The sequence below is a fragment of the Heterodontus francisci genome, chromosome 34 (assembly GCF_036365525.1).
Source record: "Heterodontus francisci isolate sHetFra1 chromosome 34, sHetFra1.hap1, whole genome shotgun sequence".
In the NCBI taxonomy this organism is placed as follows: Eukaryota; Metazoa; Chordata; class Chondrichthyes; order Heterodontiformes; family Heterodontidae; genus Heterodontus; species Heterodontus francisci.
The window spans coordinates 46,602,659-46,628,338 of NC_090404.1; the positions used below are offsets into that span (position 1 = coordinate 46,602,659).

Sequence of the window (25,680 nt, forward strand, 5' to 3'; positions counted from 1 at the left end):
GCAGCGTGGGCCAAAACATAGAACTCCAAATATTTTGCATATCGTGCTTGCTTCTGTTGCAAAGACAGGAAAAGAGAGAAAAACAAACAAGTAAAGAAAGAAAGAAAGAAACAAACAAACAACCAAAAAAAATCATATGCGTTTCCTGCTTGCCTGTAGTGGCCGATGATGTGCAATATCAAGCCCGCAAAAGTGCGAATCCGCCGTCCAGATCTCTGCAGCTGTCACAGGACTGAACTGGATGAAAGTGTTGAATGTATGCCATCACAGAGAGGAGGCAAATCACTGTGCGATGTAACATCAATGATGTGGGATGAGGGATAAAATTGAATTGAATGAGTCAAGAGCTTTAGCGGTGGTACTGCGTCGGCTGCCTGGCTCCAAAGTAGAAGCCTAAATGGTGATGGAAACGTGCCCCCCTCCAAGCTGACACAACATCTATGAAGCCCAAAGGTAGCTGGCAATCACTGGCAAACTGTAGAAAGCGTGTCCGTGTGCTTCCTCGTTAGTATGGTGGTGAGTATCGCCGCCTGTCACGCGGGCGACCGGTGTTCAATTCCCCGACGGGCAGGAGTGAGCGTTGCTGAGGCCACCCGAGAGCGGGAAGAGAAAACTTTTTGAATTCCAAATCGCTTTGCACTGCCTCATGGAGATTCTCATCCACAACACGTACGCGGCCCGCCACCCGCTTTATCAAAACTATCAACAGCAAACATGTTCCACACATCCGCCTATCACAATCACCGCACAACATCCGCTCTTTACTCATCAGACTGGCCACTTTCTCTTCTTTGCATTCACAAAGCGGCTCATTCAAAATGCACTAAACACATTTTCCTTGGCACATTTCATAGCTTCATTAAACCGCGATGCTTTCTACAACCAACATGCTTTATAAGCCACGACGCAACACATTTCACTACATCTTTCACGCGGCAGCAACACCATTGCGTTCATAGTCTGACAGCAAAATAACCCTCTAGCAGCCACACACCACCACCTGTTCAAGGCAGATAGACAATCTGAGGAAGAAGGTCACACACCTTGTACGCCATCAAACTTCAGCAAGGGCCACCTGGACGGAAAGAAGTGAAAGGCTGGCAAAGGTTAATAACCTCGAATGGCTCAGTAACAAGCGCAACGAGACAAGGTTCTCAGAGGCACTGAAGAAAGTGTTGGGAATGCTACATGCCCAATACACATAGCCTGTGCGATCCCTTTGCAAGAGCTACTCAACGTATTCGAGTGATCAGCCCTCGGCCCTGATTTTTTTTTAAATTCCCTTGCAGCATCCTGCCATTCTCTCTTGAATGTTAACATTCAATCTGAAAGCACACGACTTTCAGTCAGCTCACACAACAACATGCTGCCTAAACTAATCCTTCTTTCCTTGTACGTCTGCTTCGAATGCGAATCACCTTATCTTCTTGTCCTCTGGTTAACCCTTCCCTCCTGCCACAAAAAAGCTTTCTCGCTCAAAACAGTCCTTGTTTGGAACACCAAGATCAAAACTTCTGTGAGCACGAGAGAACAACGCCCATCTTGCACTTTTGCACACCGTGTACCTGAAGTCATCCACGGCGAGCCCATGGTGCCAATCCTTCTCGATACCCACACGAAGGATTTATTTCTAAAGTGTGGTGTCGGGAAAGGGGAAAAGAATAATGCAGCGTGGGCCAAAACATTGAACTCCAAGTATTTTGTATATCGTGCTTGCTTATGTTGCAAAGCCAGGAAAAGAGAGAAAAACAAACAAGTAAAGAAAGAAAGAAACAAACAAGCAAACAAGGAAAAAAAAAATCATATGCGTTTCCTGCTTGCCTGTAGTGGCCGATGATGTGCAATATCAAGCCCGCAAAAGTGCGAATCCGCCGTCCAGATCTCTGCAGCTGTCACAGGACTGAACTGGATGAAAGTGTTGAATGTATGCCATCACAGAGAGGAGGCAAATCACTGTGCGATGTAACATCAATGATGTGGGATGAGGGATAAAATTGAATTGATTGAGTCAAGAGCTTTAGCGGTGGTACTGCGTCGGCTGCCTGGCTCCAAAGTAGAAGCCTAAATGGTGATGGAAACCTGCCCCCCTCCAAGCTGACACAACATCTATGAAGCCCAAAGGTAGCTGGCAATCTCTGGCAAACTGCAGAAAGCATCTCTGTGTGCTTCCTCGTTAGTATAGTGGTGAGTATCCCTGCCTGTCACGAGGGCGACCGGGGTTCAATTCCCCGACGGGGAGGCGTGAGTGTTGCTGAGGCCCCCCGAGAGCCGGAAGGGAAAACTTTTTGAATTCCAAATCGCTTTGCACTGCCGCATGGAGACTCTCATCCACAACACGTACGCGGCCCGCCACCCGTTTTATCAAAACTATCAACAGCAAACATGTTCCACACATCCGCCTATCACAATCACCGCACAACATCCGCTCTTTACTCATCAGACTGGCCACTTTCTCTTCTTTGCATTCACAAAGCGGCTCATTCAAAATGCACTAAACACATTTTCCTTGGCACATTTCATTGCTTCATTAAACCGCGACACTTTCTACAACCAACATGCTTTATAAGCCACGACGCAACACATTTCACTACATCTTTCACGCGGCAGCAACACCATTGCGTTCATAGTCTGACAGCAAAATAACCCTCTAGCAGCCATACACCACCACCTGTTCAAGGCAGATAGACAATCTGAGGAAGAAGGTCACACACCTTGTCCGCCATCAAACTTCAGCAAGGGCCACCTGGACGGAAAGAAGTGAAAGGTGGCAAAGGTTAATAACCTCGAATGGCTCAGTAACAAGCGCAACGAGACAAGGTGCTCAGAGGCACTGAAGAAAGTGTTGGGAATGCTACATGCCCAATACACATAGCCTGTGCGATCCCTTTGCAAGAGCTACTCAACGTATTCGAGTGATCAGCCCTCGGCCCTGATTTCTTTTTAATTCCCTTGCAGCATCCTGCCATTCTCTCTTGAATGTTAACACTCAATCTGAAAGCACACGACTTTCAGTCAGCTCACACAACAACATGCTGCCTAAACTAATCCTTCTTTCCTTGTACGTCTGCTTCGAATGCGAATCACCTTATCTTCTTGTCCTCTGGTTAACCCTTCCCTCCTGCCACAAAAAAGCTTTCTCGCTCTAAACAGTCCTTGTTTGGAACACCAAGATCAAAACTTCTGTGAGCACGAGAGAACAACGCCCATCTTGCACTTTTACACACCGTGCACCTGAAGTCATCCAGGGCGAGCACATGGTGCCAATCCTTCTCGATACCCACACGAAGGATTTCTTTCTAAAGTGTGGTGTCGGGAAAGGGGGAAAGAATAATGCAGCGTGGGCCAAAACATTGAACTCCAAGTATTTTGCATATCGTGCTTGCTTCTGTTGCAAAGCCAGGAAAAGAGAGAAAAACAAACAAGTAAAGAAAGAAAGAAACAAACAAGCAAAAAAGCAAAAAAAAATCATGTGCGTTTCCTGCTTGCCTGTAGTGGCCGATGATGTGCAATATCAAGCCCGCAAAAGTGCGAATCCGCCGTCCAGATCTCTGCAGCTGTCACAGGACTGAACTGGATGAAAGTGTTGAATGTATGCCATCACAGAGAGGAGGCAAATCACTGTGCGATGTAACATCAATGATGTGGGATGAGGGATAAAATTGAATTGATTGAGTCAAGAGCTTTAGCGGTGGTACTGCGTCGGCTGCCTGGCTCCAAAGTAGAAGCTTAAATGGTGATGGAAACGTGCCCCGTCCAAGCTGACACAACATCTATGAAGCCCAAAGGTGGCTGGCAATCTCTGGCAAACTTTAGACAGCATTTCTGCGTGCTTCCTCGTTAGTATAGTGGTGAGTATCCCCGCCTGTCACGCGGGAGACCGGGGTTCAATTCCCCGACGGGGAGGCGTGAGCGTTGCTGAGGCCACCCGAGATCGGGAAGAAAAAACCTTTTGAATTCCAAATCGCTTTGCACTGCCGCATGGAGACTCGCATCCACAACACGTCCGCGGCCCGCCACCCGTTTTATCAAAACTATCAACAGCAAACATGTTCCACACATCCGCCTATCACAATCACCGCACAACATCCGCTCTTTACTCATCAGACTGGCCACTTTTTCTTCTTTGCATTCACAAAGCGGCTCATTCAAAATGCACTAAACACATTTTCCTTGGCACATTTCATTGCTTCATTAAACCGCGACGCTTTCCACAACCAACATGCTTTATAAGCCACGACGCAACACATTTCACTGCATCTTTCACGCGGCAGCAACACCATTGCGTTCATAGTCTGACAGCAAAATAACCCTCTATGCAGCCACACACCACCACCTGTTCAAGGCAGATAGACAATCTGAGGAGGAAGGTCACACACCTTGTACGCCATCAAACTTCAGCAAGGGCCACCTGGACGGAAAGAAGTGAAAGGTGGCAAAGGTTAATAACCTCGAATGGCTCAGTAACAAGCGCAACGAGACAAGGTGCTCAGAGGCACTGAAGAAAGTGTTGGGAATGCTACATGCCCAATACACACAGCCTGTGCGATCCCTTTGCAAGAGCTACTCAACGTATTCGAGTGATCAGCCCTCGGCCCTGATTTCTTTTTAATTCCCTTGCAGCATCCTGCCATTCTCTCTTGAATGTTAACATTCAATCTGAAAGCACACGACTTTCAGTCAGCTCACACAACAACATGCTGCCTAAACTAATCCTTCTTTCCTTGTACGTCTGCTTCGAATGCGAATCACCTTATTTTCTTGTCCTCTGGTTAACCCTTCCCTCCTGCCACAAAAAAGCTTTCTCGCTCAAAACAGTCCTTGTTTGGAACACCAAGATCAAAACTTCTGTGAGCACGAGAGAACAACGCCCATCTTGCACTTTTGCACACCGTGTACCTGAAGTCATCCACGGCGAGCCCATGGTGCCAATCCTTCTCGATACCCACACGAAGGATTTCTTTCTAAACTGTGGTGTCGGGAAAGGGGAAAAGAATAATGCAGCGTGGGCCAAAACATTGAACTCCAAGTATTTTGCATATCGTGCATGCTTCTGTTGCAAAGCCAGGAAAAGAGAGAAAAACAAACAAGTAAAGAAAGAAAGAAACAAACAAGCAAACAAGCAAAAAAAAATCATATGCGTTTCCTGCTTGCCTGTAGTGGCCGATGATGTGCAATATCAAGCCCGCAAAAGTGCGAATCCGCCGTCCAGATCTCTGCAGCTGTCACAGGACTGAACTGGATGAAAGTGTTGAATGTATGCCATCACAGAGATGAGGCAAATCACTGTGCGATGTAACATCAATGATGTGGGATGAGGGATAAAATTGAATTGATTGAGTCAAGAGCTTTAGCGGTGGTACTGCGTCGGCTGCCTGGCTCCAAAGTAGAAGCCGAAATGGTGATGGAAACGTGCCCCCTCCAAGCTGACACAACATCTGTGAAGCCCAAAGGTGGCTGTCAATCTCTGGCAAACTGTAGAAAGCGTTTCTGTGTGCTGCCTTGTTAGTGTAGTGGTGAGTATCCCGGCCTGTCACGCGGGAGACCGGGGTTCAATTCCCCGACGGGGAGGTGTGAGTGTTGCTGAGGCCACCCGAGAGCGGGAAGAGAAAATTTTTGAATTCCAAATCGCTTTGCACTGCCGCATGGAGACTCTCATCCACAACACGTACGCGGCCCGCCACCCGTTTTATCAAAACTATCAACAGCAAACATGTTCCACACATCCGCCTATCACAATCACCGCACAACATCCGCTCTTTACTCGTCAGACTGGCCACTTTCTCTTCTTTGCATTCACAAAGCGGCTCATTCAAAATGCACTAAACACATTTTCCTTGGCACATTTCATTGCTTCATTCAACCGCGAAGCTTTCGACAACAAACATGCTTTATAAGCCACGACGCAACACATTTCACTACATCTTTCACGCCGCAGCAACACCATTGCGTTCATAGTCTGACAGCAAAATAACCCTCTAGCAGCCACACACCACCACCTGTTCAAGGCAGATAGACAATCTGAAGAGGAAGGTCACACACCTTGTACGCCATCAAACTTCAGCAAGGGCCACCTGGACGGAAAGAAGTGAAAGCTGGCAAAGATTAATAACCTCGAATGGCTCAGTAACAAGCGCAACGAGACAAGGAGCTCAGAGGCACTGAAGAAAGTGTTGGGAATGCTGCATGCCCAATACACATAGCCTGTGCGATCCCTTTGCAAGAGCTACTCAACGTATTCGAGTGATCAGCCCTCGGCCCTGATTTTTTTAAAATTCCCTTGCAGCATCCTGCCATTCTCTCTTGAATGTTAACATCCAATCTGAAAGCACACGACTTTCAGTCAGCTCACACAACAACATGCTGCCTAAACTAATCCTTCTTTCCTTGTACGTCTGCTTCGAATGCGAATCACCTTATCTTCTTGTCCTCTGGTTAACCCTTCCCTCCTGCCACAAAAAAGCTTTCTCGCTCAAAACAGTCCTTGTTTGGAACACCAAGATCAAAACTTCTGTGAGCACGAGAGAACAACGCCCATCTTGCACTTTTGCACACCGTGCACCTGAAGTCATCCACGGCGAGCCCATGGTGCCAATGCTTCTCGATACCCACACGAAGGATTTATTTCTAAAGTGTGGTGTCGGGAAAGGGGAAAAGAATAATGCAGCGTGGGCCAAAACATTGAACTCCAAGTATTTTGCATATCGTGCTTGCTTCTGTTGCAAAGCCAGGAAAAGAGAGAAAAACAAACAAGTAAAGAAAGAAAGAAACAAACAAGCAAACAAGCAAAAAAAAACCATATGCATTTCCTGTTTGCCTGTAGTGGCCGATGATGTGCAATATCAAGCCCGCAAAAGTGCGAATCCGCCGTCCAGATCTCTGCAGCTGTCACAGGACTGAACTGGATGAAAGTGTTGAATGTATGCCATCACAGAGAGGAGGCAAATCACTGTGCGATGTAACATCAATGATGTGGGATGAGGGATAAAATTGAATTGATTGAGTCAAGAGCTTTAGCGGTGGTACTGCGTCGGCTGCCTGGCTCCAAAGTAGAAGCCGAAATGGTGATGGAAACGTGCCCCGTCCAAGCTGACACAACATCTTTGAAGCCCAAAGGTGACTGGCAATCTCTGGCAAACTGTAAAACGCATCTCCGTGTGCTTCCTCGTTAGTATAGTGGTGAGTGTCCCCGCCTGTCACGCGGGAGATCGGGGTTCAATACCCCGACGGGGAGGCGTGAGCGTTGTTAAGGCCACCCGAGAGCTCTTCGGCGTAACTTTTTGAATTCCAAATCGCTTTGCACTGCCGCATGGAGACTCTCATCCACAACACGTACGCGGCCCGCCACCCGTTTTATCAAAACTATCAACAGCAAACATGTTCCACACATCCGCCTATCACAATCACCGCACAACATCCGCTCTTTACTCATCAGACTGGCCACTTTCTCTTCTTTGCATTCACAAAGCGGCTCATTCAAAATGCACTAAACACATTTTCCTTGGCACATTTCATTGCTTCATTCAACCGCGAAGCTTTCGACAACCAACATGCTTTATAAGCCGCGACGCAACACATTTCACTACATCTTTCACGTGGCAGCAACACCAATGCGTTCATAGTCTGACAGCAAAATAACCCTCTAGCAGCCACACACCACCACCTGTTCAAGGCAGATAGACAATCTGAGGAGGAAGGTCACACACCTTGTACGCCATCAAACTTCAGCAAGGGCCACCTGGACGGAAAGAAGTGAAAGGTGGCAAAGATTAATAACCTCGAATGGCTCAGTAACAAGCGCAACGAGACAAGGTGCTCAGAGGCACTGAAGAAAGTGTTGGGAATGCTACATGCCCAATACACATAGCCTGTGCGATCCCTTTGCAAGAGCTACTCAACGTATTCGAGTGATCAGCCCTCGGCCCTGATTTTTTTTTAATTCCCTTGCAGCATCCTGCCATTCTCTCTTGAATGTTAACATTCAATCTGAAAGCACACGACTTTCAGTCAGCTCACACAACAACATGCTGCCTAAACTAATCCTTCTTTCCTTGTACGTCTGCTTCGAATGCGAATCACCTTATCTTCTTGTCCTCTGGTTAACCTTTTACTCCTGCCACAAAAAAGCTTTCTCGCTCAAAACAGTCCTTGTTTGGAACACCAAGATCAAAACTTCTGTGAGCACGAGAGAACAACGCCCATCTTGCACTTTTGCACACCGTGTACCTGAAGTCATCCACGGCGAGCCCATGGTGCCAATCCTTCTCGATACCCACACGAAGGATTTCTTTCTAAAGTGTGGTGTCGGGAAAGGGGAAAAGAATAATGCAGCGTGGGCCAAAACATTGAACTCCAAGTATTTTGCATATCGTGCTTGCTTCTGTTGCAAAGCCAGGAAAAGAGAGAAAAACAAACAAGTAAAGAAAGAAAGAAAGAAACAAGCAAACAAGCAAAAAAAAATCATATGCGTTTCCTGCTTGCCTGTAGTGGCCGATGATGTGCAATATCAAGCCCGCAAAAGTGCGATCCCGCCGTCCAGATCTCTGCAGCTGTCACAGGACTGAACTGGATGAAAGTGTTGAATGTATGCCATCACAGAGAGGAGGCAAATCACTGTGCGATGTAACATCAATGATGTGGGATGAGGGATAAAATTGAATTGATTGAGTCAAGAGCTTTAGCGGTGGTACTGCGTCGGCTGCCTGGCTCCAAGGTCGAAGCCGAAATGGTGATGGAAACGTGCCCCCTCCAAGCTGACACAACATCTTTGAAGCCCAAAGGTGGCTGGCAATCTCTGGCAAACTGCAAAAAACGTCTCCGTGTGCTTCCTCGTTAGTATAGTGGTGAGTATCCCTGCCTGTCAAGCGGGAGACCGGGGTTCAATACCCCGACGGGGAGGCGTGAGCGTTGTCAAGGCCACCCGAGAGCTGTTCGGGGAAACTTTTTGAATTCCAAATCGCTTTGCACTGCCGCATGGAGACTCTCATCCACAACACGTACGCGGCCCGCCACCCATTTTATCAAAACTATCAACAGCAAACATGTTCCACACATCCGCCTATCACAATCACCGCACAACATCCGCTCTTTACTCATCAGTCTGGCCAGTTTCTCTTCTTTGCATTCACAAAGCGGCTCATTCAAAATGCACTAAACACATTTTCCTTGGCACATTTCATTGCTTCATTAAACCGCGACGCTTTCGACAACCAACATGCTTTATAAGCCACGACGCAACACATTTCACTACATCTTTCACGCGGCAGCAACACCATTGCGTTCATAGTCTGACAGCAAAATAACCCTCTAGCAGCCACACACCACCACCTGTTCAAGGCAGATAGACAATCTGAGGAGGAAGGTCACACACCTTGTACGCCATCAAACTTCAGCAAGGGCCACCTGGACGGAAAGAAGTGAAAGGTGGCAAAGGTTAATAACCTCGAATGGCTCAGTAACAAGCGCAACGAGACAAGGTGCTAAGAGGCACTGAAGAAAGTGTTGGGAATGCTACATGCCCAATACACATAGCCTGTGCGATCCCTTTGCAAGAGCTACTCAACGTATTCGAGTGATCATCCCTCGGCCCTGATTTTTTTTTAATTCCCTTGCAGCATCCTGCCATTCTCTCTTGAATGTTAACATTCAATCTGAAAGCACACGACTTTCAGTCAGCTCACACAACAACATGCTGCCTAAACTAATCCTTCTTTCCTTGTACGTCTGCTTCGAATGCGAATCACCTTATCTTCTTGTCCTCTGGTTAACCCTTCCCTCCTGCCACAAAAAAGCTTTCTCGCTCAAAACAGTCCTTGTTTGGAACACCAAGATCAAAACTTCTGTGAGCACGAGAGAACAACGCCCATCTTGCACTTTTGCACACCGTGTACCTGAAGTCATCCACGGCGAGCCCATGGTGCCAATCCTTCTCGATACCCACACGAAGGATTTATTTCTAAAGTGTGGTGTCGGGAAAGGGGAAAAGAATAATGCAGCGTGGGCCAAAACATTGAACTCCAAGTATTTTGCATATCGTGCTTGCTTCTGTTGCAAAGCCAGGAAAAGAGAGAAAAACAAACAAGTAAAGAAAGAAAGAAACAAACAAGCAAACAAGCAAAAAAATATCATATGCGTTTCCTGCTTGCCTGTAGTGGCCGATGATGTGCAATATCAAGCCTGCAAAAGTGCGAATCCGCCATTCAAATCTCTGCAGCTGTCACAGGACTGAACTGGATGAAAGTGTTGAATGTATGCCATCACAGAGAGGAGGCAAATCACTGTGCGATGTAACATCAATGATGTGGGATGAGGGATAAAATTGAATTGATTGAGTCAAGAGCTTTAGCGGTGGTACTGCGTCGGCTGCCTGGCTCCAAAGTAGAAGCCGAAATGGTGATGGAAGCGTGCCCCCTCCAAGCTGACACAACATCTTTGAAGCCCAAAGGTGACTGGCAATCTCTGGCAAACTGTAAAAATCATCTCTGTTTGCTTCCTCGTTTGTATAGTGGTGAGTGTCCCCGCCTGTCACGCGGGAGACCGGGGTTCAATACCCCGACGGGGAGGCGTGAGCGTTGCTAAGGCCACCCGAGAGCTGTTCGGGGTAACTTTTTGAATTCCAAATCGCTTTGCACTGCCGCATGGAGACTCTCATCCACAACACGTACGCGGCCCGCCACCCGTTTTATCAAAACTATCAACAGCAAACATGTTCCACACATCCGCCTATCACAATCACCGCACAACATCCGCTCATTACTCATCAGACTGGCCACTTTCTCTTCTTTGCATTCACAAAGCGGCTCATTCAAAATGCACTAAACACATTTTCCTTGACACATTTCATTGCTTCATTCAACCGCGAAGCTTTCGACAACCAACATGCTTTATAAGCCGTGACGCAACACATTTCACTACATCTTTCATGTGGCAGCAACACCAATGCGTTCATAGTCTGACAGCAAAATAACCCTCTAGCAGCCACACACCACCACCTGTTCAAGGCAGATAGACAATCTGAGGAGGAAGGTCACACACCTTGTACGCCATCAAACTTCAGCAAGGGCCACCTGGACGGAAAGAAGTGAAAGGTGGCAAAGATTAATAACCTCGAATGGCTCAGTAACAAGCGCAACGAGACAAGGTGCTCAGAGGCACTGAAGAAAGTGTTGGGAATGCTACATGCCCAATACACATAGCCTGTGCGATCCCTTTGCAAGAGCTACTCAACGTATTCGAGTGATCAGCCCTCGGCCCTGATTTTTTTTTAATTCCCTTGCAGCATCCTGCCATTCTCTCTTGAATGTTAACATTCAATCTGAGAGCACACGACTTTCAGTCAGCTCACACAACAACATGCTGCCTAAACTAATCCTTCTTTCCTTGTACGTCTGCTTCGAATGCGAATCACCTTATCTTCTTGTCCTCTGGTTAACCTTTTACTCCTGCCACAAAAAAGCTTTCTCGCTCAAAACAGTCCTTGTTTGGAACACCAAGATCAAAACTTCTGTGAGCACGAGAGAACAACGCCCATCTTGCACTTTTGCACACCGTGTACCTGAAGTCATCCACGGCGAGCCCATGGTGCCAATCCTTCTCGATACCCACACGAAGGATTTCTTTCTAAAGTGTGGTGTCGGGAAAGGGGAAAAGAATAATGCAGCGTGGGCCAAAACATTGAACTCCAAGTATTTTGCATATCGTGCTTGCTTCTGTTGCAAAGCCAGGAAAAGAGAGAAAAACAAACAAGTAAAGAAAGAAAGAAAGAAACAAGCAAACAAGCAAAATAAAATCATATGCGTTTCCTGCTTGCCTGTAGTGGCCGATGATGTGCAATATCAAGCCCGCAAAAGTGCGAATCCGCCGTCCAGATCTCTGCAGCTGTCACAGGACTGAACTGGATGAAAGTGTTGAATGTATGCCATCACAGAGAGGAGGCAAATCACTGTGCGATGTAACATCAATGATGTGGGATGAGGGATAAAATTGAATTGATTGAGTCAAGAGCTTTAGCGGTGGTACTGCGTCGGCTGCCTGGCTCCAAAGTCGAAGCCGAAATGGTGATGGAAACGTGCCCCCTCCAAGCTGACACAGCATCTTTGAAGCCCAAAGGTGGCTGGCAATCTCTGGCAAACTGCAAAAAACGTCTCCGTGTGCTTACTCGTTAGTATAGTGGTGAGTATCCCCGCCTGTCACGCGGGAGACCGGGGTTCAATACCCCGACGGGGAGGCGTGAGCGTTGCCAAGGCCACCCGAGAGCTGTTCGGGGAAACTTTTTGAATTCCAAATCGCTTTGCACTGCCGCATGGAGACTCTCATCCAAAACACATACGCGGCCCGCCACCCATTTTATCAAAACTATCAACAGCAAACATGTTCCACACATCCGCCTATCACAATCACCGCACAACATCCGCTCTTTACTCATCAGTCTGGCCACTTTCTCTTCTTTGCATTCACAAAGCGGCTCATTCAAAATGCACTAAACACATTTTCCTTGGCACATTTCATTGCTTCATTAAACCGCGACGCTTTCGACAACCAACATGCTTTATAAGCCACGACGCAACACATTTCACTACATCTTTCACGCCGCAGCAACACCATTGCGTTCATAGTCTGACAGCAAAATAACCCTCTAGCAGCCACACACCACCACCTGTTCAAGGCAGATAGACAATCTGAGGAGGAAGGTCACACACCTTGTACGCCATCAAACTTCAGCAAGGGCCACCTGGACGGAAAGAAGTGAAAGGTGGCAAAGGTTAATAACCTCGAATGGCTCAGTAACAAGCGCAACGAGACAAGGTGCTAAGAGGCACTGAAGAAAGTGTTGGGAATGCTACATGCCCAATACACATAGCCTGTGCGATCCCTTTGCAAGAGCTACTCAACGTATTCGAGTGATCAGCCCTCGGCCCTGATTTTTTTTTAATTCCCTTGCAGCATCCTGCCATTCTCTCTTGAATGTTAACATTCAATCTGAAAGCACACGACTTTCAGTCAGCTCACACAACAACATGCTGCCTAAACTAATCCTTCTTTCCTTGTACGTCTGCTTCGAATGCGAATCACCTTATCTTCTTGTCCTCTGGTTAACCCTTCCCTCCTGCCACAAAAAAGCTTTCTCGCTCAAAACAGTCCTTGTTTGGAACACCAAGATCAAAACTTCTGTGAGCACGAGAGAACAACGCCCATCTTGCACTTATGCACACCGTGTACCTGAAGTCATCCACGGCGAGCCCATGGTGCCAATCCTTCTCGATACCCACACGAAGGATTTATTTCTAAAGTGTGGTGTCGGGAAAGGGGAAAAGAATAATGCAGCGTGGGCCAAAACATTGAACTCCAAGTATTTTGCATATCGTGCTTGCTTCTGTTGCAAAGCCAGGAAAAGAGAGAAAAACAAACAAGTAAAGAAAGAAAGAAACAAACAAGCAAACAAGCAAAAAAAAAATCATATGCGTTTCCTGCTTGCCTATAGTGGCCGATGATGTGCAATATCAAGCCCGCAAAAGAGCGAATCCGCCGTCCAGATCTCTGCAGCTGTCACAGGGCTGAACTGGATGAAAGTGTTGAATGTATGCCATCACAGAGAGGAGGCAAATCACTGTGCGATGTAACATCAATGATGTGGGATGAGGGATAAAATTGAATTGATTGAGTCAAGAGCTTTAGCGGTGGTACTGCGTCGGCTGCCTGGCTCCAAAGTAGAAGCCTAAATGGTGATGGAAACGTGCCCCCTCCAAGCTGACACAACATCTGTGAAGCCCAAAGGTGGCTGGCAATCTCTGGCAAACTGTAGGAAGCCCATCTGTGTGCTTCCTCGTTAGTATAGTGGTGAGTGTCCCCGCCTGTCTCGCGGGTGACCGGGGTTCAATCCCTCGACGGGGAGGCGTGAGCGTTTCTGAGGCCACCCGAGAGCTGTCCGGGGAAACTTCTTGAATTCCAAATCGCTTTGCACTGCCGCATGGAGACTCTCATCCACAACACGTACGCGGCCCGCCACCCATTTTATCAAAACTATCAACAGCAAACATGTTCCACACATCCGCCTATCACAATCACCGCACAACATCCGCTCTTTACTCATCAGTCTGGCCACTTTCTCTTCTTTGCATTCACAAAGCGGCTCATTCAAAATGCACTAAACACATTTTCCTTGGCACATTTCATTGCTTCATTAAACCGCGACGCTTTCGACAACCAACATGCTTTATAAGCCACGACGCAACACATTACACTACATCTTTCACGTGGCAGCAACACCAATGCGTTCATAGTCTGACAGCAAAATAATCCTCTAGCAGCCACACACCACCACCTGTTCAAGGCAGATAGACAATCTGAGGAGGAAGGTCACACACCTTGTACGCCATCAAACTTCAGCAAGGGCCACCTGGATGGAAAGAAGTGAAAGGTGGCAAAGATTAATAACCTCGAATGGCTCAGTAACAAGCGCAACGAGACAAGGTGCTCAGAGGCACTGAAGAAAGTGTTGGGAATGCTACATGCCCAATACACATAGCCTGTGCGATCCCTTTGCAAGAGCTACTCAACGTATTCGAGTGATCAGCCCTCGGCCCTGATTTTTTTTTAATTCCCTTGCAGCATCCTGCCATTCTCTCTTGAATGTTAACATTCAATCTGAAAGCACACGACTTTCAGTCAGCTCACACAACAACATGCTGCCTAAACTAATCCTTCTTTCCTTGTACGTCTGCTTCGAATGCGAATCACCTTATCTTCTTGTCCTCTGGTTAACCTTTTACTCCTGCCACAAAAAAAGCTTTCTCGCTCAAAACAGTCCTTGTTTGGAACACCAAGATCAAAACTTCTGTGAGCACGAGAGAACAACGCCCATCTTGCACTTTTGCACACCGTGTACCTGAAGTCATCCACGGCGAGCCCATGGTGCCAATCCTTCTCGATACCCACACGAAGGATTTCTTTCTAAAGTGTGGTGTCGGGAAAGGGGAAAAGAATAATGCAGCGTGGGCCAAAACATTGAACTCCAAGTATTTTGCATATCGTGCTTGCTTCTGTTGCAAAGCCAGGAAAAGAGAGAAAAACAAACAAGTAAAGAAAGAAAGAAAGAAACAAGCAAACAAGCAAAATAAAATCATATGCGTTTCCTGCTTGCCTGTAGTGGCCGATGATGTGCAATATCAAGCCCGCAAAAGTGCGATCCCGCCGTCCAGATCTCTGCAGCTGTCACAGGACTGAACTGGATGAAAGTGTTGAATGTATGCCATCACAGAGAGGAGGCAAATCACTGTGCGATGTAACATCAATGATGTGGGATGAGGGATAAAATTGAATTGATTGAGTCAAGAGCTTTAGCGGTGGTACTGCGTCGGCTGCCTGGCTCCAAAGTCGAAGCCGAAATGGTGATGGAAACGTGCCCCCTCCAAGCTGACACAGCATCTTTGAAGCCCAAAGGTGGCTGGCAATCTCTGGCAAACTGCAAAAAACGTCTCCGTGTGCTTACTCGTTAGTATAGTGGTGAGTATCCCCGCCTGTCACGCGAGAGACCGGGGTTCAATACCCCGACGGGGAGGCGTGAGCGTTGCCAAGGCCACCCGAGAGCTGGTCGGGGAAACTTTTTGAATTCCAAATCGCTTTGCACTGCCGCATGGAGACTCTCATCCACAACACGTACGCGGCCCGCCACCCGTTTTATCAAAACTATCAGCAGCAAACATGTTCCACACATCCGCCTATCACAATCACCGCACAACATCCGCTCTTTACTCATCAGACTGGCCACTTTCTCTTCTTTGCATTCACGAAGCGGCTCATTCAAAATGCACTAAACACATTTTCCTTGGCACATTTCATTGCTTCATTAAACCGCGACGCTTTCGACAACCAACATGCTTTATAAGCCACGACGCAACACATTTCACTACATCTTTCACGCGGCAGCAACACCATTGCGTTCATAGTCTGACAGCAAAATAACCCTCTAGCAGCCACACACCACCACCTGTTCAAGGCAGATAGACAATCTGAGGAGGAAGGTCACACACCTTGTACGCCATCAAACTTCAGCAAGGGCCACCTGGACGGAAAGAAGTGAAAGGTGGCAAAGGTTAATAACCTCGAATGGCTCAGTAACAAGCGCAACGAGACAAGGTGCTAAGAGGCACTGAAGAAAGTGTTGGGAATGCTACATGCCCAATACACATAGCCTGTGCGATCCCTTTGCAAGAGCTACTCAACGTATTCGAGTGATCATCCCTCGGCCCTGATTTTTTTTTAATTCCCTTGCAGCATCCTGCCATTCTCTCTTGAATGTTAACATTCAATCTGAAAGCACACGACTTTCAGTCAGCTCACACAACAACATGCTGCCTAAACTAATCCTTCTTTCCTTGTACGTCTGCTTCGAATGCGAATCACCTTATCTTCTTGTCCTCTGGTTAACCCTTCCCTCCTGCCACAAAAAAGCTTTCTCGCTCAAAACAGTCCTTGTTTGGAACACCAAGATCAAAACTTCTGTGAGCACGAGAGAACAACGCCCATCTTGCACTTTTGCACACCGTGTACCTGAAGTCATCCACGGCGAGCCCATGGTGCCAATCCTTCTCGATACCCACACGAAGGATTTCTTTCTAAAGTGTGGTGTCGGGAAAGGGGAAAAGAATAATGCAGCGTGGGCCAAAACATTGAACTCCAAGTATTTTGCATATCGTGCTTGCTTCTGTTGCAAAGCCAGGAAAAGAGAGAAAAACAAACAAGTAAAGAAAGAAAGAAACAAACAAGCAAACAAGCAAAAAAAAATCATATGCGTTTCCTGCTTGCCTGTAGTGGCCGATGATGTGCAATATCAAGCCTGCAAAAGTGCGAATCCGCCATTCAAATCTCTGCAGCTGTCACAGGACTGAACTGGATGAAAGTGTTGAATGTATGCCATCACAGAGAGGAGGCAAATCACTGTGCGATGTAACATCAATGATGTGGGATGAGGGATAAAATTGAATCGATTGAGTCAAGAGCTTTAGCGGTGGTACTGCGTCGGCTGCCTGGCTCCAAAGTAGAAGCCTAAATGGTGATCGAAACGTGCCCCCACCAAGCTGACACAACATCTGTGAAGCCCAAAGGTGGCTGGCAATCTCTGGCAAACTGTAGGAAGTCCATCTGTGTGCTTCCTCGTTAGTATAGTGGTGAGTGTCCCCGCCTGTCACGCGGGAGACCGGGGTTCAATCCCTCGACGGGGAGGCGTGAGCGTTTCTGAGGCCACCCGAGAGCTGTCCGCGGAAACTTCTTGAATTCCAAATCGCTTTGCACTGCCACATGGAGACTCTCATCCACAACACGTACGCGGCCCGCCACCCATTTTATCAAAACTATCAACAGCAAACATGTTCCACACATCCGCCTATCACAATCACCGCACAACATCCGCTCTTTACTCATCAGTCTGGCCACTTTCTCTTCTTTGCATTCACAAAGCGGCTCATTCAAAATGCACTAAACACATTTTCCTTGGCACATTTCATTGCTTCATTAAACCGCGACGCTTTCGACAACCAACATGCTTTATAAGCCACGACGCAACACATTACACTACATCTTTCACGCCGCAGCAACACCATTGCGTTCATAGTCTGACAGCAAAATAACCCTCTAGCAGCCACACACCACCACCTGTTCAAGGCAGATAGACAATCTGAGGAGGAAGGTCACACACCGTGTACGCCATCAAACTTCAGCAAGGGCCACCTGGACGGAAAGAAGTGAAAGGTGGCAAAGGTTAATAACCTCGAATGGCTCAGTAACAAACGCAACGAGACAAGGTGCTCAGAGGCACTGAAGAAAGTGTTGGGAATGCTACATGCCCAATACACATAGCCTGTGCGATCCCTTTGCAAGAGCTACTCAACGTATTCGAGTGATCAGCCCTCGGCCCTGATTTTTTTTTAATTCCCTTGCAGCATCCTGCCATTCTCTCTTGAATGTTAACATTCAATCTGAAAGCACACGACTTTCAGTCAGCTCACACAACAACATGCTGCCTAAACTAATCCTTCTTTCCTTGTACGGCTGCTTCGAATGCGAATCACCTTATCTTCTTGTCCTCTGGTTAACCCTTCCCTCCTGCCACAAAAAAGCTTTCTCGCTCAAAACAGTCCTTGTTTGGAACACCAAGATCAAAACTTCTGTGAGCACGAGAGAACAACGCCCATCTTGCACTTTTGCACACCGTGTACCTGAAGTCATCCACGGCGAGCCCATGGTGCCAATCCTTCTCGATACCCACACGAAGGATTTCTTTCTAAAGTGTGGTGTCGGGAAAGGGGAAAAGAATAATGCAGCGTGGGCCAAAACATTGAACTCCAAGTATTTTGCATATCGTGCTTGCTTCTGTTGCAAAGCCAGGAAAAGAGAGAAAAACAAACAAGTAAAGAAAGAAAGAAAGAAACAAGCAAACAAGCAAAATAAAATCATATGCGTTTCTTGCTTGCCTGTAGTGGCCGATGATGTGCAATATCAAGCCCGCAAAAGTGCGATCCCGCCGTCCAGATCTCTGCAGCTGTCACAGGACTGAACTGGATGAAAGTGTTGAATGTATGCCATCACAGAGAGGAGGCAAATCACTGTGCGATGTAACATCAATGATGTGGGATGAGGGATAAAATTGAATTGATTGAGTCAAGAGCTTTAGCGGTGGTACTGCGTCGGCTGCCTGGCTCCAAAGTCGAAGCCTAAATGGTGATGGAAACGTGACCCCTCCAAGCTGACACAACATCTTTGAAGCCCAAAGGTGGCTGGCAATCTCTGGCAAACTGTAAAAAGCGTTTCCGTGTGCTTCTTCGTTAGTATAGTGGTGAGTATCCCTGCCTATCACGCGGGAGACCGGGGTTCAATACCCCGACGAGGAGGCGTGAGCGTTGCTAAGGCCACCCGAGAGCTGTTCGGGGAAACTTTTTGAATTCCAAATCGTTTTGCACTGCGCATGGAGACTCTCATCCACAACACGTACGCGGCCCGCCACCCGTTTTATCAAAACTATCAACAGCAAACATGTTCCACACAATCACCGCACAACATCCGCTCTTTCCTCATCAGACTGGCAACTTTCTCTTCTTTGCATTCACAAAGCGGCTCATTCAAAATGCACTAAACACATTTTCCTTGGCACATTTCATTGCTTCATTAAACCGCGACGCTTTCGACAACCAACATGCTTTATAAGCCACGACGCAACACATTTCACTACATCTGTCACGCGGCAGCAACACCAATGCGTTCATAGTCTGACAGCAATATAACACTCTAGCAGCCACACACCACCACCTGTTCAAGGCAGATAGACAATCTGAGGAGGAAGGTCACACACCTTGTACGCCATCAAACTTCAGCAAGGGCCACCTGGACGGAAGGAAGTGAAAGGTGGCAAAGATTAATAACCTCGAATGGCTCAGTAACAAGCGCAACGAGACAAGGTGCTCAGAGGCACTGAAGAAAGTGTTGGGAATGCTACATGCCCAATACACATAGCCTGTGCGATCCCTTTGCAAGAGCTACTCAACGTATTCGAGTGATCAGCCCTCGGCCCTGATTTTCTTTTTAATTCCCTTGCAGCATCCTGCCATTCTCTCTTGAATGTTAACATTCAATCTTAAAGCACACGACTTTCAGTCAGCTCACACAACAACATGCTGCCGAAACTAATCCTTCTTTCCTTGTACGTCTGCTTCGAATGCGAATCACCTTATCTTCTTGTCCTCTGGTTAACCCTTCCCTCCTGCCACAAAAAAGCTTTCTCGCTCAAAACAGTCCTTGTTTGGAACACCAAGATCTAAACTTCTGTGAGCACGAGAGAACAACGCCCATCTTGCACTTTTGCACACCGTGTACCTGAAGTCATCCACGGCGAGCCCATGGTGCCAATCCTTCTCGATACCCACACGAAGGATTTCTTTCTAAAGTGTGGTGTCGGGAAAGGGGAAAAGAATAATGCAGCGTGGGCCAAAACATTGAACTCCAAGTATTTTGCATATCGTGCTTGCTTCTGTTGCAAAGCCAGGAAAAGAGAGAAAAACAAACAAGTAAAGAAAGAAAGAAACAAACAAGCAAACATGCAAAAAAAAATCATATGCGTTTCCTGCTTGCCTGTAGTGGCCGATGATGTGCAATATCAAGCCCGCAAAAGTGCGAATCCGCCGTTCAAATCTCTGCAGCTGTCACAGGACTGAACTGGATGAAAGTGTTGAATGTATGCCATCACAGAGAGGAGGCAAATCACTGTGCGATGTAACATCAATGATGTGGGATGAGGGATAAAATTGAATTGATTGAGTCAAGAGCTTTAGCGGTGGTACTGCGTCGGCTGCCTGGCTCCAAAGTAGAAGCCGAAATGGTGATGGAAACGTGCCCCCTCCAAGCTGACACAACATCTATGAAGCCCAAAGGTGGCGTGCAATCTCTGGCAAACTGTCGGAACCCTTTCTGTGTGCTTCCTCGATAGTATAGTGGTGAGCGTCCCCGCCTGTCACGCGGGAGACCGGGGTTCATTTCCCCGACGGTGAGGCGTGAGCGTTGCTGAGGCCACCCGAGAGCTGTTAGGGGAATCTTTTTGAATTCCAAATCGCTTTGCACTGCCGCATGGAGACTCTCATCCACAACACGTACGCGGCCCGCCACCCGTTTTATCAAAACTATCAACAGCAAACATGTTCCACACATCCGCCTATCACAATCACCGCACAACATCCGCTCTTTACTCATCAGAATGGCCACTTTCTCTTCTTTGCATTCTCAAAGCGGCTCATTCAAAATGCACTAAACACATTTTCCTTGGCACATTTCATTGCTTCATTAAACCGCGACGCTTTCGACAACCAACATGCTTTATAAGCCACGACGCAACACATTTCACTACATCTGTCACGCGGCAGCAACACCAATGCGTTCATAGTCTGACAGCAATATAACACTCTAGCAGCCACACACCACCACCTGTTCAAGGCAGATAGACAATCTGAGGAGGAAGGTCACACACCTTGTACGCCATCAAACTTCAGCAAGGGCCACCTGGACGGAAGGAAGTGAAAGGTGGCAAAGATTAATAACCTCGAATGGCTCAGTAACAAGCGCAACGAGACAAGGTGCTCAGAGGCACTGAAGAAAGTGTTGGGAATGCTACATGCCCAATACACATAGCCTGTGCGATCCCTTTGCAAGAGCTACTCAACGTATTCGAGTGATCAGCCCTCGGCCCTGATTTTTTTTTTAATTCCCTTGCAGCATCCTGCCATTCTCTCTTGAATGTTAACATTCAATCTTAAAGCACACGACTTTCAGTCAGCTCACACAACAACATGCTGCCTAAACTAATCCTTCTTTCCTTGTACGTCTGCTTCGAATGCGAATCACCTTATCTTCTTGTCCTCTGGTTAACCCTTCCCTCCTGCCACAAAAAAGCTTTCTCGCTCAAAACAGTCCTTGTTTGGAACACCAAGATCAAAACTTCTGTGAGCACGAGAGAACAACGCCCATCTTGCTCTTTTGCACACCGTGTACCTGAAGTCATCCACGGCGAGCCCATGGTGCCAATCCTTCTCGATACCCACACGAAGGATTTCTTTCTAAAGTGTGGTGTCGGGAAAGGGGAAAAGAATAATGCAGCGTGGGTCAAAACATTGAACTCCAAGTATTTTGCATATCGTGCTTGCTTCTGTTGCAAAGCCAGGAAAAGAGAGAAAAACAAACAAGTAAAGAAAGAAAGAAACAAACAATCAAACAAGCAAAAAAAAACATATGCGTTTCCTGCTTGCCTGTAGTGGCCGATGATGTGCAATATCAAGCCCGCAAAAGTGCGAATCCGCCGTCCAGATCTCTGCAGCTGTCACAGGACTGAACTGGATGAAAGTGTTGAATGTATGCCGTCACAGAGAGGAGGCAAATCACTGTGCGATGTAACATCAATGATGTGGGATGAGGGATAAAATTGAATTGATTGAGTCAAGAGCTTTAGCGGTGGTACTGCGTCGGCTGCCTGGCTCCAAAGTAGAAGCCTAAATGGTGATGGAAACGTGCCCCCTCCAAGCTGACACAACATCTCTGAAGCCCAAAGGTGGCTGGCAATCTCTGGCAAACTGTAGGAAGCCTTTCTGTGTGCTTCCTCGTTAGTATAGTGGTGAGTATCCCCGCCTGTCACGCGGGCGACCGGGGTTCAATTCCTCGACGGGGAGGCGTGAGCGTTGCTGAGGCCACCCGCGAGCTGTATGGGGAAACTTTTTGAATTCCAAATCGCTTTGCACTGCCGCATGTAGACTCTCATCCACAACACGTACGCGGCCCGCCACCCGTTTTATCAAAACTATCAACAGCAAACATGTTCCACACATCCGCCTATCACAATCACCGCACAACATCCGCTCTTTACTCATCAGAATGGCCACTTTCTCTTCTTTGCATTCTCAAAGCGGCTCATTCAAAATGCACTAAACACATTTTCCTTGGCACATTTCTTTGCTTCATTAAACCGCGACGCTTTCTACAACCAACATGCTTTATAAGCCACGACGCAACACATTTCACTACATCTTTCACGCGGCAGCAACACCATTGCGTTCATGGTCTGACAGCAAAATGACCCTCCAGCAGCCACACACCACCACCTGTTCAAGGCAGATAGATAATCTGAGGAGGAAGGTCACACACCTTGTACGCCATCAAACTTCAGCAAGGGCCACCTGGACGGAAAGAAGTGAAAGGTGGCAAAGGTTAATAACCTCGAATGGCTCAGTAACAAGCGCAACGAGACAAGGTGCTCAGAGGCACTGAAGAAAGTGTTGGGAATGCTACATGCCCAATACACATAGCCTGTGCGATCCCTTTGCAAGAGCTACTCAACGTATTCGAGTGATTAGCCCTCGGCCCTGATTTTTTTTTAATTCCCTTGCAGCATCCTGCCATTCTCTCTTGAATGTTAACATTCAATCTGAAAGCACACGACTTTCAGTCAGCTCACACATCAACATGCTGCCTAAACTAATCCTTCTTTCCTTGTACGTCTGCTTCGAATGCGAATCACCTTATCTTCTTGTCCTCTGGTTAACCCTTCCCTCCTGCCACAAAAAAGCTTTCTCGCTCAAAACAGTCCTTGTTTGGAACACCAAGATCAAAACTTCTGTGAGCACGAGAGAACAACGCCCATCTTGCACTTTTGCACAACGTGTACCTGAAGTCATCCACGGCGAGCCCATGGTGCCAATCCTTCTCGATACCCACACGAAGGACTTCTTTCTAAAGTGTGGTGTCGGGAAAGGGGAAAAGAATAATGCAGCGTGGGCCAAAACATTGAACTCCAAGTATTTTGCATATCGTGCTTGCTTCTGTTGCAAAGCCAGGAAAAGAGAGAAAAACAAACAAGTAAAGAAAGAAAGAAACAAACAAGCAAACAAGCAAAAAAAAACCATATGCGTTTCCTGCTTGCCTGTAGTGGCCGATGATGTGCAATATCAAGCCCGCAAAAGTGCGAATCCGCCGTCCAGATCTCTGCAGCTGTCACAGGACTGAACTGGATGAAAGTGTTGAATGTATGCCATCACAGAGAGGAGGCAAATCACTGTGCGATGTAACATCAATGATGTGGGATGAGGGATAAAATTGAATTGATTGAGTCAAGAGCTTTAGCGGTGGTACTGCGTCGGCTGCCTGGCTCCAAAGTAGAAGCCTAAATGGTGATGGAAACGTGCCCCCTCCAAGCTGACACAACATCTCTGAAGCCCAAAGGTGGCTGCCAATCTCTGGCAAACTGTCGGAAACCTTTCAGTGTGCTTCCTCGTTAGTATAGTGGTGAGTATCCCCGCTTATCACGCGGGCGACCGATGTTCAATTCCCCGACGGGGACGCGTGAGCGTTGCTGAGGCCACCTGAGAGCTGTTAGGGGAAGCTTTTTGAATTCCAAATCGCTTTGCACTGCCGCATGGAGACTCTCATCCACAACACGTACGCGGCCCGAAACCCGTTTTATCAAAACTATCAACAGCAAACATGTTCCACACATCCGCCTATCACAATCACCGCACAACATCCGCTCTTGACTCATCAGACTGGCCACTTTCTCTTCTTTGCATTCTCAAAGCGGCTCATTCAAAATGCACTAAACACATTTTCCTTGGCACATTTCATTGCTTCATTAAACCGCGACGCTTTCTGCAACCAACATGCTTTATAAGCCACGACGCAACACATTTCACAACATCTTTCACGCGGCAGCAACACCATTGCGTTCATAGTCTGACAGCAAAATGACCCTCTAGCAGCCACACACCACCACCTGTTCAAGGCAGATAGACAATCTGAGGAGGAAGGTCACACACCTTGTACGCCATCAAACTTCAGCAAGGGCCACCTGGACGGAAAGAAGTGAAAGGTGGCAAAGGTTAATAACCTCGAATGGCTCAGTAACAAGTGCAACGAGACAAGGTGCTCAGAGGCACTGAAGAAAGTGTTGGGAATGCTACATGCCCAATACACATCGCCTGTGCGATCCCTTTGCAAGAGCTACTCAACGTATTCGAGTGATCAGCCCTCGGCCCTGATTTTTTTTTAATTCCCTTGCAGCATCCTGCCATTCTCTCTTGAATGTTAACATTCAATCTGAAAGCACACGACTTTCAGTCAGCTCACACAACAACATGCTGCCTAAACTAATCCTTCTTTCCTTGTACGTCTGCTTCGAATGCGAATCACCTTATCTTCTTGTCCTCTGGTTAACCCTTCCCTCCTGCCACAAAAAAGCTTTCTCGCTCAAAACAGTCCTTGTTTGGAACACCAAGATCAAAACTTCTGTGAGCACGAGAGAACAACGCCCATCTTGCACTTTTGCACACCGTGTACCTGAAGTCATCCACGGCGAGCCCATGGTGCCAATCCTTCTCGATACCCACACGAAGGATTTCTTTCTAAAGTGAGGTGTCGGGAAAGGGGAAAAGAATAATGCAGCGTGGGCCAAAACATTGAACTCCAAGTATTTTGCATATCGTGCTTGCTTCTGTTGCAAAGCCAGGAAAAGAGAGAAAAACAAACAAGTCAAGAAAGAAAGAAACAAACAAGCAAACAAGCAAAAAAAAACCATATGCGTTTCCTGCTTGCCTGCAGTGGCCGATGATGTGCAATATCAAGCCCGCAAAAGTGCGAATCCGCCGTCCAGATCTCTGCAGCTGTCACAGGACTGAACTGGATGAAAGTGTTGAATGTATGCCATCACAGAGAGGAGGCAAATCACTGTGCGATGTAACATCAATGATGTGGGATGAGGGATAAAATTGAATTGATTCAGTCAAGAGCTTTAGCGGTGGTACTGCGTCGGCTGCCTGGCTCCAAAGTAGAAGCCGAAATGGTGATGGAAACGTGCCCCCTCCAAGCTGACACAACATCTCTGAAGCCCAAAGGTGGCTGGCAATCTCTGGCAAACTGTAGGAAGCGTTTCTGTGTGCTTCCTCGTTAGTATAGTGGTGAGTATCCCCGCCTGTCACGCGGGAGACCGGGGTTCAATTCCCCGACGGGGAGGCGTGAGCGTTGCTGAGGCCACCCGAGAGCTGTTAGGGGTAACTTTTTGAATTCCAAATGGCTTTGCACTGCCGCATGGAGACTCTCATCCACAACACGTACGCGGCCCGCCACCCGTTTTATCAAAACTATCAACAGCAAACATGTTCCACACAT

The 25,680-nt window shown here is 47.3% G+C and overlaps 6 non-coding genes across 6 annotated transcripts; all 6 read left to right on the forward strand.

The window, feature by feature from the left end:
• Positions 1-3,831: 3,831 nt before the first annotated feature.
• On the forward strand, positions 3,832-3,903 carry trnad-guc (transfer RNA aspartic acid (anticodon GUC)). The gene has a single exon. It is a non-coding gene; the product is annotated as a tRNA-Asp (tRNA).
• Positions 3,904-7,159: 3,256 nt separating this feature from the next.
• trnad-guc (transfer RNA aspartic acid (anticodon GUC)) lies at positions 7,160-7,231 on the forward strand. Its single transcript has one exon. It is a non-coding gene; the product is annotated as a tRNA-Asp (tRNA).
• Positions 7,232-8,823: 1,592 nt separating this feature from the next.
• trnad-guc (transfer RNA aspartic acid (anticodon GUC)) lies at positions 8,824-8,895 on the forward strand. The gene has a single exon. It is a non-coding gene; the product is annotated as a tRNA-Asp (tRNA).
• An 8,250-nt stretch (positions 8,896-17,145) lies between these two features.
• Positions 17,146-17,217, forward strand: trnad-guc (transfer RNA aspartic acid (anticodon GUC)). Its single transcript has one exon. It is a non-coding gene; the product is annotated as a tRNA-Asp (tRNA).
• A 4,907-nt stretch (positions 17,218-22,124) lies between these two features.
• On the forward strand, positions 22,125-22,196 carry trnad-guc (transfer RNA aspartic acid (anticodon GUC)). The gene has a single exon. It is a non-coding gene; the product is annotated as a tRNA-Asp (tRNA).
• A 3,256-nt stretch (positions 22,197-25,452) lies between these two features.
• trnad-guc (transfer RNA aspartic acid (anticodon GUC)) lies at positions 25,453-25,524 on the forward strand. The gene has a single exon. It is a non-coding gene; the product is annotated as a tRNA-Asp (tRNA).
• The last annotated feature ends 156 nt before the right edge of the window (positions 25,525-25,680 follow it).